The sequence below is a fragment of the Solenopsis invicta genome, chromosome 10 (genome assembly GCF_016802725.1).
Source record: "Solenopsis invicta isolate M01_SB chromosome 10, UNIL_Sinv_3.0, whole genome shotgun sequence".
NCBI classification, from domain to species: Eukaryota; Metazoa; Arthropoda; class Insecta; order Hymenoptera; family Formicidae; genus Solenopsis; species Solenopsis invicta.
In genome coordinates, this window is record NC_052673.1 from 17,637,697 (window position 1) to 17,650,256 (window position 12,560).

Below are 12,560 nucleotides of genomic sequence, written 5' to 3' on the forward strand. Positions count from 1 at the left end.
CTCACCTCCACCTTTTTGTACCGCGCAAATTTCACGCTTGCGTATATAACATATGGAAGCGTTCGCGAAACATTTCGTTTCGTTCAAAAATTGGTTATAGATAGTGTAGAAGATCATCTTTCTCGATTCTAAACGTCAGAACCTGAGATTTCGATAAATAAAAATTTATAAATTTATGTAATACATATTTCTACCCGATACTTTTCAGTGTCTAAAACCAAAGTGATTGAACGATCCATTTTTAAGAAAATTAAGATGAAAATACAAGTAAAAACACATAAATTGAGGCACGACGCGCGACTCTGCCAGAGATGTTAATAGTCGTAACTATCGCGTCGCTTATCGGCGATTCTTGCGTTACTCTTCCCGGGACGATCGGCGACTTCCAATAATCCCGCCAAATTGGCAGAGCGACCGGGTCCAAGTTCGGCCCGTGTGTCGGTGGGTCGGTCGGTCGGTCGGTTCAGCGAAATGAGAGAGAAATCGCGAAATAAAAGAACCCACCGGCGGCCGAGGGAGCTCTCTCGGCGGAATAATAAAAAGAGTATCGTGGGTCGCCACGGCAGTCAACCCCCGGCCGGTGCTTATGGCACTTTGCCACGTGAGGCTTGCAAATTCCGCCAGGTCGTTTCGCGCGCACTCTCGTCATCGTTCCGCTTCGCGAAAGAAAAAATTATCCCGTGGCTGTCATAATCGCGACGACGTTGAAGTTTAACCTTAAGATAACGTTCACGTGCTCGTGAGAAGTCTGGACATTTTTGTAAAAAAAAAACTAACGTAAATAACGCAAGGGGATTTTTCCGCGATGAACGATTGAATAAGTTGTCTCGTAATATATAACTTTGGAAGAAATTATTGATCGAGACGAATTTTGGTGCCTAATAATTTGGCGTGAATTTTTACACGGAGAAAAAATGCTGTTGAATCAACGGCGTTAGTCTAATGAGAAACATTTTGTTAATTCAATAGAGTATTAATGAAACAAAAAGATTAAAAGTAAAGACAATAATGCAGTTGAATGAAAATTTAGTTGAAGCAACTATACGTATATTAGTAACAGCCCGTGATTCGACGTTTAATTGAATCAAACTACATTTAATTCATATTTTTAATTTATATTACAGCATTTTTTTTCTCAGTGTACAATTTCTAGTTCAATACAAATTACATATTTGTCAGTCTTAAAACATAGTCTTAAACTGAAGATGGAACCTGTACGTCATAAATTAAATTGACAAGCAATTTAATAAAATCGATGCTAATTAATATCCCACAAATACAGTAAAGAATTTATTGCAAAAAATATGACTGCACTCAAGCTTCAAGTTAAAATAATTCTCTATTCATCGAATTTTCTTTTGCCTCCCTTTCAGAATTTAATCTTGAGTCGATATATAGTTCTCGATTAATAATTTCTTTTGTATAATTTTGTTTTGGAGTTAGTCTTCTTCCTTATCCGGGAGTACGATGATTGTCCATGATAACATCGTGCAAAAATAATCGTGCACGTGCTCAAAGTGTGATAAACACAAGCAACGCCATCGTTTCCCGAAATACAATCGCGCTTATGAGTTCGCCGCGCCGCGCTGTGATACTTTAATTTCGCGACTCGCCGATACCTCCGGAGAGTTCCACAAGTTTGATTACGGTAGAGGATGCACCGTCAGCATAACAGACATCCTTGTTGTCGTACCGACATCCAAGGCTATCGCCGTTCACGCCCACCTTAGAGACTTTCCTCGTAAAGAACGCGGATCGACCTTGCATCGTCGCTTACGAAAGTTTTTCCAGCAATGGCTGTTACTCGAACGTATGCGCGCACACACACGATTAATTAAATTGTAACATTTTGCTTACGGCACAAAACTCGAAGCGCGTACCGCAATTTTTGTACCATTTTATTCCAAATCAGATAATTCGTTTCGTGCAAATTGACTTAAATCTTAATCGGGAGATATCATTTTCTCCCAATCGCTCTTGTTTAATCTTTTCGACTACTGAAGGACACCCAAATTAAAATATAGTATAGTTATTCTCGTCTAACTCTTTGTAATCTGAATTAAACGAGGACTAGTAGTTTATTTTCCTAATCGCTCGTATACTATCCGATTCCCACGCATACAATTTCATGCTTTAAACCTTTTCGCGTCGCGCAGCCCTATCAGAGTCCATGGCGAAAGATGATTCGATGATGTGAGCGCGTGCGTATATGAAAACACAGAAAAAATGTTCATATGACGCACGCAGATAGAATGACATTACATATCGCCTGATAGGGCGCACAGTAGCAGAATTGATTATAAACTGAATTTTTTTTTGTACATTGAGAAAAAAGTTGTTAACATGACTGAATTTTTTAACTCGATTAAATTTTTTTAATTCAAATATTTATATTAAATACATAAAATATTTGGACTTTAGTTTAAGCATTTATATATTTAATTTAACTACATATATATTTAAATATATAAGTACTTGAACTGAAGAAATTCAAGCAAATTGAAAAATTCAATTAAATTAATAACTTTTTTTTCTTAATGCATATTATATTTAAGAAATAAATGTAATGAGAAAGAAATAAAAATATCTACAAATATTATTAAAAATATGTTATTAAAAATAAATATGTTAAAAATCTATACATTCATCAATACATCTTTTAAAAATAATAATATAAGACATATATCTATAAATATACATTTTACTTATAAATACATCAGTAAATACGAGGATTTATTAGAAATCTCATTTATTTATGAAAATGTTTCCAAAAGAAATACTTTATATAAATTGGTCGCGATGAGGAGTATACGCATTTTTACGAAAATTACGTGCGAGTCACATTCTCGCTTCTTAAATGATATTTTATAATTTTCTCTGCTCATAATCTTTTAGAACTTTTTGAGTAATGAGACGACGAATAACTGATACTTCTTCAGTGTCGTGCCCTGTATTCTCGTACAAGTCGCTTGGGATTCTTAAAGACTGTGAAACCGAGCCTACGCACGCGGCACCCTCCTCATGCTCGATTCTGCAACGTTCACAAGACGAGTCGTCGGTTTACTGGCGAGTCGAATGGCGAAGGCAACGAAGTCCCGGGGACTTCAAAAACTCACCGGCACTTTCTCGCCTACGCCAATAAATTCTATTTCGTGTTACTTTGCTGCGAGCCGACGCGCGATGGATATTACGCTTCTTCTCGCCTACCGTCCCCCTCCGTCATATTTCTTCAGCTTCGGCGCGATTTTTTGTTTTATGTAAAACGAGCGCGTTGTTGCGTGCAACTGATAGCGCGACGCCAGTGATTTGAATGCTCGATGAGTTTTCACTCTAATCAAGTAACGAACAAAGACTTATATATGTAGTATAAAAATCGTTGCTCATCCTCTTATGAAGTTCAGTTCATAAATTTTCAAACGCACTTTCTAAAGCATCGCATAATAAACCGAGGGATCTCGCGACTGTTGCAAAATTATTTATTAAAATATAAATTAAAATATAAAACTAAATTATCAAGCGCAAGTGCCTCTCTAAATAGGAAGTGGATTATCATTCACCGAAAGACGGTGAAAAGTCTGAGTTCAGTGACAATACACTGATTCCGATCAGTTTTAGGATAACACCTTCTCCTTAATCGGAATCACTGAAAAACAGTGAATAATCATTGATGATCACTGTGAAGTAAGTACATGAAAGCTGAGGAAAGGACAGTATCCAAAATTCTCTGCAACATATTTATGTAACGTATACGCAACATTCGCGCGATGTATGCTCGCCGTAACACACGATGGCCGGAGAGTCAGTTAACCGAGGATCAAACGTACACCCCCTCGTAATGCGCGTTGCGCGCGAGTGACATCTTCTTTTGCCATAACGTCGTTGAATTATGGACGGGCCGCGGCGATTGGACCCGCGCCGCGCCTCGGTCCCGGTGGGATCATTTGGTCCCGTCGAAGCATATAAAAGGAGTAAATACTTCACGCATTCCCGATGCGTCTCACAGTCTTTACGGCTTATTATCACCTCCACGCTTTCGCCCTCTCACCCCGCGTGATACATCATCGCGATGGCGATGGCGCATGCGGAACAAAGCACGAGAGAGAGAGAGAGAGAGAGAGAGAGGAAGAAAAAAAAAACTGCGAGCGAACCTGCGCCGATTCCGCGAAGGGAAAATTACTTTAGCCAGAAGTAGCGTTGTCGGGTTAGTGCCCGACAATAGGCGCGTAAACAGGATGTTAAACAGGATTTTGCGAAAAATTGTGGTGCGTTTTCCCCTAGGAAGACTGTTGACGTCGATAACTTCAAAGATGCAATTGAATCTTTGAACAGCAAAAATCTTTGGCGGAATGGAAAGAAATAATGAAAGCTTGGTCTGATAATCGTATTTTGTTCAAGCAAGAAATGACATGCCTGGTTCTCTGTAACGCTAATTTAACAAAGAAACCCCTAGAAATGTGTTAGAAATTATTGTAATAATTTTATGGAGATTATCTACTAAAGGACAAACATATAATAAAATAAGCTTCTAAATTCTTGGAAAATATATATCAAATAATAAGTATCTTTACTGATCTAAAAAAATTGTAGGCGCAAAACCAATTAAAGCATCGCTGTTTGTTTGAATCGTAATGGATGAGATTTTATGAATATTACAGCTGGGAGAATGATAACGTCGCGTATCGAATATCGGGGACATCAGTGAAAAATGCCGACGCGCGGGATGCATGCGATTCTATTCGCGTTTATTACGAACGTTATTAGGCCGTAATTTAAGGCACGTCGATCTGGCGATTAGGACCGGGACTAACGCGCCATTATTTTACAGCTTGGCTTTCGGCCAGCTGACCCGACTTATGCCTGCTGATTCGTTGACGTCACGGGCATCACGGACAGCTTTTTTACGTTTTCTGCGTTCGTTCCCTTCGTCGTAAGGGCGTGACGGTTGTTCATACGCTCCGTGTGTCCTCTCGAAGGATTTCTTCCTGCGATGTCACGCTCTCGCGTGGCCTCGACGATATTTCGTCGCGATATTTCGACTCTCATCCCGTTTTGTTCATTCCCGAGTAGAATCTTGACTCATCAAATTCGTTAATTAATTCAACCATTTTTATACGCCGAATAAAAATTAAAAATTATATCATTTTTATGAACAATAAAAAATAAAATTAAAAAAAAAAATAAATATATACACAAATAAAAATTATATAAATTTTTGTTTATGTCCGGTACATGAAAAAGACTCAAACTGTTATCGAATTTGGCTCATCAAACGTGCTCCAGATTTAGTATATTATAAATAACTATAATGTTCAATTAATATTCAATTTTAATTAAAAATAATTATAACATGCATAATTTTTATACTTAAAAAATTAAATATATATAGCAAATACTGTTATTAATTATGCTGGATCCGGTAATTATTCAATTTATTTCGTGTGCTAAACAAAAGTTGTTTAATAATTTTTTTATATGTGATTCGCGATTGATTGAATTTATCAATAGCTGAACATATCGCTATAAATATTGCATTTTACTTTCTCTAATTGTTCCTTAACCATTCTTGGTGTTAAATATTGCCACACCAAGTTATCGAAATTTCTTTTAATATTTGCTATTCTGTATTAATTACTTTATAAACTCTAAATAAGTGTGCTTTTATTCTTGGTGAGACTATCACGATAAATTTTATTATAAATTTTATACTTTTTAACTTTACTTAATTTTACACAATATCGCTACAATCAATTATAGTTATGCAGCTATGCCATTACTTCCGCACAATATCATTTATTACTGAAAGTGTCATACCAGCTTTAACATGTTCGATAAAAGTGGAAGAGAGACGTGTTAATATTTATTAAATATTGATGTATAGATTGAATTTTTATTATTGATTATTCTCGTACTGCTTAACCTTTGATTATTTGAAAAATATATACTATATATCGCTTAAATTAAATGCTTGTTTTTACCAAATCATGACAAGCTAAATGACAATAATCATATAGCTTAGCGGAGCTTAAAGAGCAGTTTAATCTTTGTTGAAATTATATTTTTGGACGTTTTATTCGTCGGAAAAATATCGTTAAAATGAATAATCATTGAAAGACAATGAACAGTTTGATTTCAGTGCTTATAACTAAGTGCTTATATACGTTGTCTTTCAGCGATGATACACTGGTCCCGGGATAAGAATATCCCACCCCTTCCCCCTTTTAATCGGAATCACTGCGAGACAATGAATAGTAACTGATAATGACAGTTAGAAAGTTTAGCATTGCAAATCAGTAAGTTTGATTCAAAGAAGATGGGTTCGGGTTACTTCGAACAAAGCGTTGTGTGATTTGGAAGAGTCTGATTTGAAGCGTAAACTAAGCCGAAAGAGAAAGACACGGCAAGGGCTGTCAAAGGTTATAAAAAGATCACCGTAAAAAGATCGCAAGAGATTCAGATTTATTTCTATTTGAAAGTTTCGACGGAACTGATGAAGTTATTTTATTCTAAATAATTTCCCGCGTTAATATTAATAAATAATCGGATAAAAGCGTCTATTGCTGTTAGCTAAATTTCAACTCCAAAATAATATATTACTAGATTTGATTTTTTATGCAGAAAATTTTCAAAGCAAAAATACGATCGCTCGATTTATTATTTTTGAGATAAAGACAAAGAAACGAGTATCGCGCGTACGATAAGATCGGTAAGATCAAAATCCCGACGGATGGGACGTGATGACGTTCACGAATTCTCGGACTTATCCGCGACTAATTTGCGTGCAATTGTCGCGAAATGATTTGTATACAGCGCGAGAGCTGGACAGCTTTATCTCGGTTGCTAGTGATAATTCCGTGCAAAAATGGATAATTGGTGCCGCGGATGTTTTCCACTTGGGCACGTACATACGGCCGCGAATGATGTCACGCGTTCGTCCTTTGCAAAGTATAATGTGCCGCAAAAGCTGCTCGTGCGTACCTACAATTGCACACGAGTTTTTCCGATAATGTGAATCGTCTTGACACGTGGCTGCGAAAACAAAATGATTGTTATCTTTTCGCGCAGAAATTATCTTAGCCAAGACACGAAGGCTTGAAAATATCGTCCGTTTTATTTGATTGAAAGTATTTTCCGAAATTAAAGTATTTTGAGAAAGTCAGCTTGAAAGTTATGTAGCTTGAAATTGCTACATCGTTATTGAATCATTTCATAAATATATTAAATAATTATACATAAGAATATGCAATAAAAACTATTTTGCGTTCAAAAAATCTATACGTTACAATATTTATTTTATACAGAATATGGTTTACTGAAAATTTGTTTTTCTTAAAAAAAAAGAAATATAAAAAAAATATTGAGATATTTCTGAATTAATATAAAATCAACCATAAAATTATTTTGATCTCTGTCTATAGAAATATTATTTGAAACAACTGAATATTTAATATATTTCTAATATAAAAATTAAGAAATTGACAAGTAATTAAATTTTGATTAAAAATGACTTAAATTGATTATCTAAGAAAAAAATATAGTTGAAGAAAATTTGCAGCAGAAAGAGGAGAGAGAGAGAGAGGGGGGGGTGGGCTAAAGAGAGACTTCCCAGAAATATTGGGCTCTATTTGCCTTATATTCAATATTTCCTCAGTCAGAAAAATATTTTAAAAACGTTGTCAGAAGCATGGTTTGCAAGTCGCGCATTTATTATTTTACCTGATGCACCGGGACACACCGTGCTGGGTGGCCATTTTAAAAGGACGATCCTGGACGCCTGGACGATCAGTCACACTTAACGTCAAAACTAAATTGACTTAGTTTAGGGCTGTTTAACGGTGGGTTGTGCGTTTGTATGAAAGGACAAGGGCCTCCCCCTTTCGATTCAAGAGGGGTTGCTCCGCCGCTTCTATTCTCCCTGTTTCATTGCGATGGGGTAGCTCCTGCCCTACCAGCTCTCCGTCTTTCCCTCTCCCATTTCTTTACTGTTCTGAGATGCACATTAAGTCTTTGTTACACCAGTGTAATTTTTCTAATGGTAGTTTTAGAAAAAATTAAAAAAAGAATTAGTTCGTACAAGAAGCAGCTTTTTATGCAACATCTCGGTTTTCTATCACGTATTAAAAAATTCGCAATGATTTGTAAGCAAATTAATTGACTTCTTGAATCAATTGAAATATATATAACAATAATTATAAATACAAATATGTACGTTAACTAATTTACAAAATGTAATCATTGAAGAAAACGATTTTTTGCCAAATGATGAAACATTAACTTTGACAATTTTCTCTTGGTACAAGTCAGTTAAACACCTGCATCTTTAACATATGTTTGTAATATATTTCTAGCTGAAATACAATAGCTGAGCATAGACAATAGCTTGCTTACAATATTGCTGCAAACTTTGCTGTATGGAAAAATGAGTAAACTTAATAGATTGTGTGTCCAAAAAAAACCTGTATTTTCTTATCAAATCCGACAAAAGGGATGGATTTTAGTTCAATTGAAAAATCTATAGTTTCTATTCTGATTTTTGGCAAAATTTTCCCTGTGTTTGACAAGAGCTTTACACGTGCTTTCGTTACGTGTTCACGCTCCTATCTCAGACATACGCGAGCGCGAAGCTTCACCCTCGAACGTAGGGTTGCTAGAATTTCCCGCAGGCCGTAGAGAAAGCAGATCTCCTCGTTACGCTAATTGTCGCCCGAAACTTTCGTCGACGAGCAACGATCGTCCGTGAAATCTGCAAGCACTTGAAGAGGGACTAGAACGCGACGCGCACCCTTTCGAAATGATTTGTTTTTTTTATTGTCGAAGGATTGATCGAGAAGCACGTTTCTTTAATACCAACTTTATAACGCGTTATCTTTTAGATATATATATTCTTTCGAGAAATTGATAGCGAAATCTCTGCACGGGAAAGAAAGATTTGTTGCAGCAGCAAAAATCTGTGTGTGATAGCTAAATTTTATTTGTTTCTGATAATATCATAGTGTAGGGCTTGGACAACGTTTTATTTCAAGATCCATTTGCTACAAAGATCGGTTAGAGACTGACGGTTTTGTCGTTAGTTCTGAGAACGCAATAACTTTGTAATCTTGAGCTGACATGGTGCGGAAAGAACTAGCGATAGGAAATTTGAGGCGATGGAAATGGTCTTTAAATCCGTAGGATCTGAGCGGTGCTTATAAAGTTTCTTGGTACAATAAGTACCATTGCAAATTCGAATATCAAGAATTTCCGAATTAATTATTAAATAAAATAATTCGAAATTCAACTATATATCCAAATACTTTTATCTTGAAATTCAATTTTACTTGAAAACAATCCCTTATTCAAAATAAAAGCAAAAATGTTGCATTTCATCTACAATTCTTACGTGAAATACTCCATCTGTTGAAGATGCTGCTATTTGATCGCAGATGAGTGATTCGTTGCGACCACATCTGTTAGCTAGAATAACAGTTTGTAATCGATATGATCGGACAAGTATACTTTTGCTATGAGATCGATGTAGTAACAGCGGTAAATTCTGCAGTAGTAAATACAGTTTTTCGGTAAAGTATATAATTGGCTATACGCCGGTGAAAATTTTTCTTTGCAGAACTGTGTAATGGGAGAAGAGGCGCGTAGAGGTATAGTTTTAAAATTCCGCGATACGAAACCCCGCGATTTCTCAAATTAGAACTCGGCACAAAGTGCCAATCGAAAGATATTCGTTTGTTATGACGTTTAGTTAAAAATTAAACACGACGCGAGGCGTTTAACGATTTGGTACGGCTGTTGCCTCCTTGGCTTGTTACGGTGCACGATTCTCACGTTACGGCGTCGCGACACTGGCGTCCAAACACAGGCTCGAATTCATGATCAATAAACTACGCGACCTATCAGCCGTGGCGATCCCTCGCTCTCTCCCGTTTCAAAATGCAACAAAATACGTTTAGTTGCACTGCTATCAATCTACAATGATCACAGGGCAATTTGTTCAAGGTTAGATTGCCGTTATTCCACGTAAAACCTTTGCACCCGGTTTACTCAATATCGGATAATTGCTGTCATGCTTTAATGTTACATTAATTAAAGAATGTTTGAATATTTCTTCATATTCTTTTTCCTTTTCTTTCTAAGAGAAACGTGAATTTTCAATAAATAATATTTTGTATAAAGTAAATGTTGAAAGAATTCTTTTTATATCAATTTATAAAACTCAAATTGACAGTTAATACGTAAAACTATTAAGTATCAAAGAGAGGAACTGTATAATTTTCAGGTAAACGTTTAAATTTTATCTGAAGAATTCAGAAAAGATGTGCTTTTCACACACAGCCGAGTGTGTGCGGCTTTCTTAGAACAAAACTAATTTGTCAGGTGATACTTTGGTTGTTGCAACAAGTTCCCTTTCTCGGCTCGATGCTCGCGCAGATTTAATTAGCCCGCCACCGCGGCTGTGCAACATTCGCGTCACGCGTCGTCGATTTTCAAGCGCGTTGACGCGGGACCGCTTTATTTTCTTTCTTCGGGCCCTCGCACGTTTCGCGTGAGAGCGGCTTTGTCGCGCGAGACGGCGTGCACGAAAGACGCGTGGAAATTCGAGTTGCGCGTGTAGAATTGCGGGTTGCACGCGCGGTGCTCACGTCGCGTCGGTTCACGAGACGATGTTTGCCGGTTCACGAGCAACATTGTAACACTAAGTGGAGTGCACGGTCGAAGTGAGATAAAAAAAATGCGGGAGGGAGAAAGAGAGGAATATAGCGGGTACGTTGTACCGTCTACGTGTCAAAGTGCAACATGTGCAAGCGCGAAATACGGCGACGTTGCCGAACCTTGAAGCGAGATAAAATTATAATTCGAGATGCAAAAGAAAAAAAATATACTAAAATACAAAAAAATATGTGTTCATATAGTCCATTTTTATATAGTTTATCTTAAGTAGAATCTTAAAACGTCATAAGACACTCGTAATGCTCACAAATGAATTATGAATATCGATTCTACATAAAAAAAAAAAATTGGTATTAAATCAACAATTCATTATTTCGTATGTAAGCAAGAGTTTAAAATTTTCTTGAAAGTATTTGATAATTTTAACCAGATATAATTTGCTTACACAAAGAAACAAAATTTTTTTCACGTAAGCAAAAATTAGTATCAAGTCAGCAATTCATTGTTTCGTATGTAAGCAGAATATAAGATCTTCTTGGAATAATTTGATAATTTTAAACAGACATAATTCCATTACACAAAGAAATAAAATTTTTTGAAATTATTAAATTCATTCAAGACCTTATACTTCTGCTTCTAGATATATAAGACAATGAATTGTTCATTTGATACTAATTTTTTCCTGTACAGATAAATCACTTTCACGATAATTTTCTAAGTAGTCAGCTAAACTGGGCTGACGTAAGTAAAAAAAATTTTAATTTCGTTAAGAAAGTAAAAGACGTGTAAATGTTGCTTTATCATTCGGCAAAGAAGACACTTCGCGTCTCAAAAAATCCCTCAAACGATCCGATTCGCTACTGCATCCACCCTATAACAGTCGTGGCAACGCCGGGTCCGTACACGTCGTCTCTTGGGATCATACGTGGTCAGCACAATGCAAGAAAAACACGGCGAGTCGCCCGAGATGAACGTGATTCCTGGTATCGCCGAGTGCCGGGCGTACTCCACGCCGCGCGCGAGTACACGCGAGTGCGACGGAATTATCTGTCTAAGGAATGCGCCGTGTGACAAGAACGATAGAATTATCTACGTATATGTCGTGATAATCGTCATCTGATACACATATCCTGGACAGTTGTCTGTGAGAAAGTAATGAAATGGCCCTTATCAGAAGGGTACCTAAAAAGAGGGAGCCCCGGCGTCGGAAATCGCACGTCTCATTACAATTATATTCCTCGATTAAACGTTCCTATCTCGATCCTTTTCTTCGCAAGGATATAATTGACTAACGACCTTATTCGCATCACCTTAATATTCAATGTTAACTATCCCGGTAATTAAATCTGAGATTAAAATTCTATTAAAGTAAAATACACTGATAAAATTAACGGAGGAATAAACTTTGTTATCTTTCTATTTAATTAAAATGTTATCCGCTAAAATCCGTTAATTTTTAATAACTTTGAATTTTTCGCGAGACCGATATTAATAAATGAAATATTCTTTGGATTACAATTAATGTTCGATGGCGATAAAATTATTCTTCAATTTCGTAAGAATTGTTTTCCAATTTCGATTAACACAATTACGAATCGTGATTATTTAGTTATCGTTATTCGTCGAATGAGAATAATGAATTGTCCAAATAATATAAAGTGAAATAACCATAAAGTGATATACTTTCGGAAATATATATAATATATTATTGCAGGCGTCAGCGCATCTGGCGGACGCTCTCCTCGCAGACGCATCTCTTAAAGCCGATGCGAATACTCCATATTGTCATACGATCGACGATACAATACATCGGACACCCCGCCTGTTCGATCGAGACGACGGCGGGGGATGAAATCTGGCGATTCCGTTGTTTGTTCTTTTAGCGCGACAGCTACGGCGTG

General features: G+C 36.6%; 1 protein-coding gene across 2 annotated transcripts in view; it reads left to right on the top strand.

Annotated features, from left to right (window-relative positions):
* Positions 1-12,560, top strand: part of LOC105197750 (single-minded homolog 2) — a 50,701-nt gene that overhangs the window by 10,267 nt on the left and 27,874 nt on the right. The window lies entirely within an intron of this gene.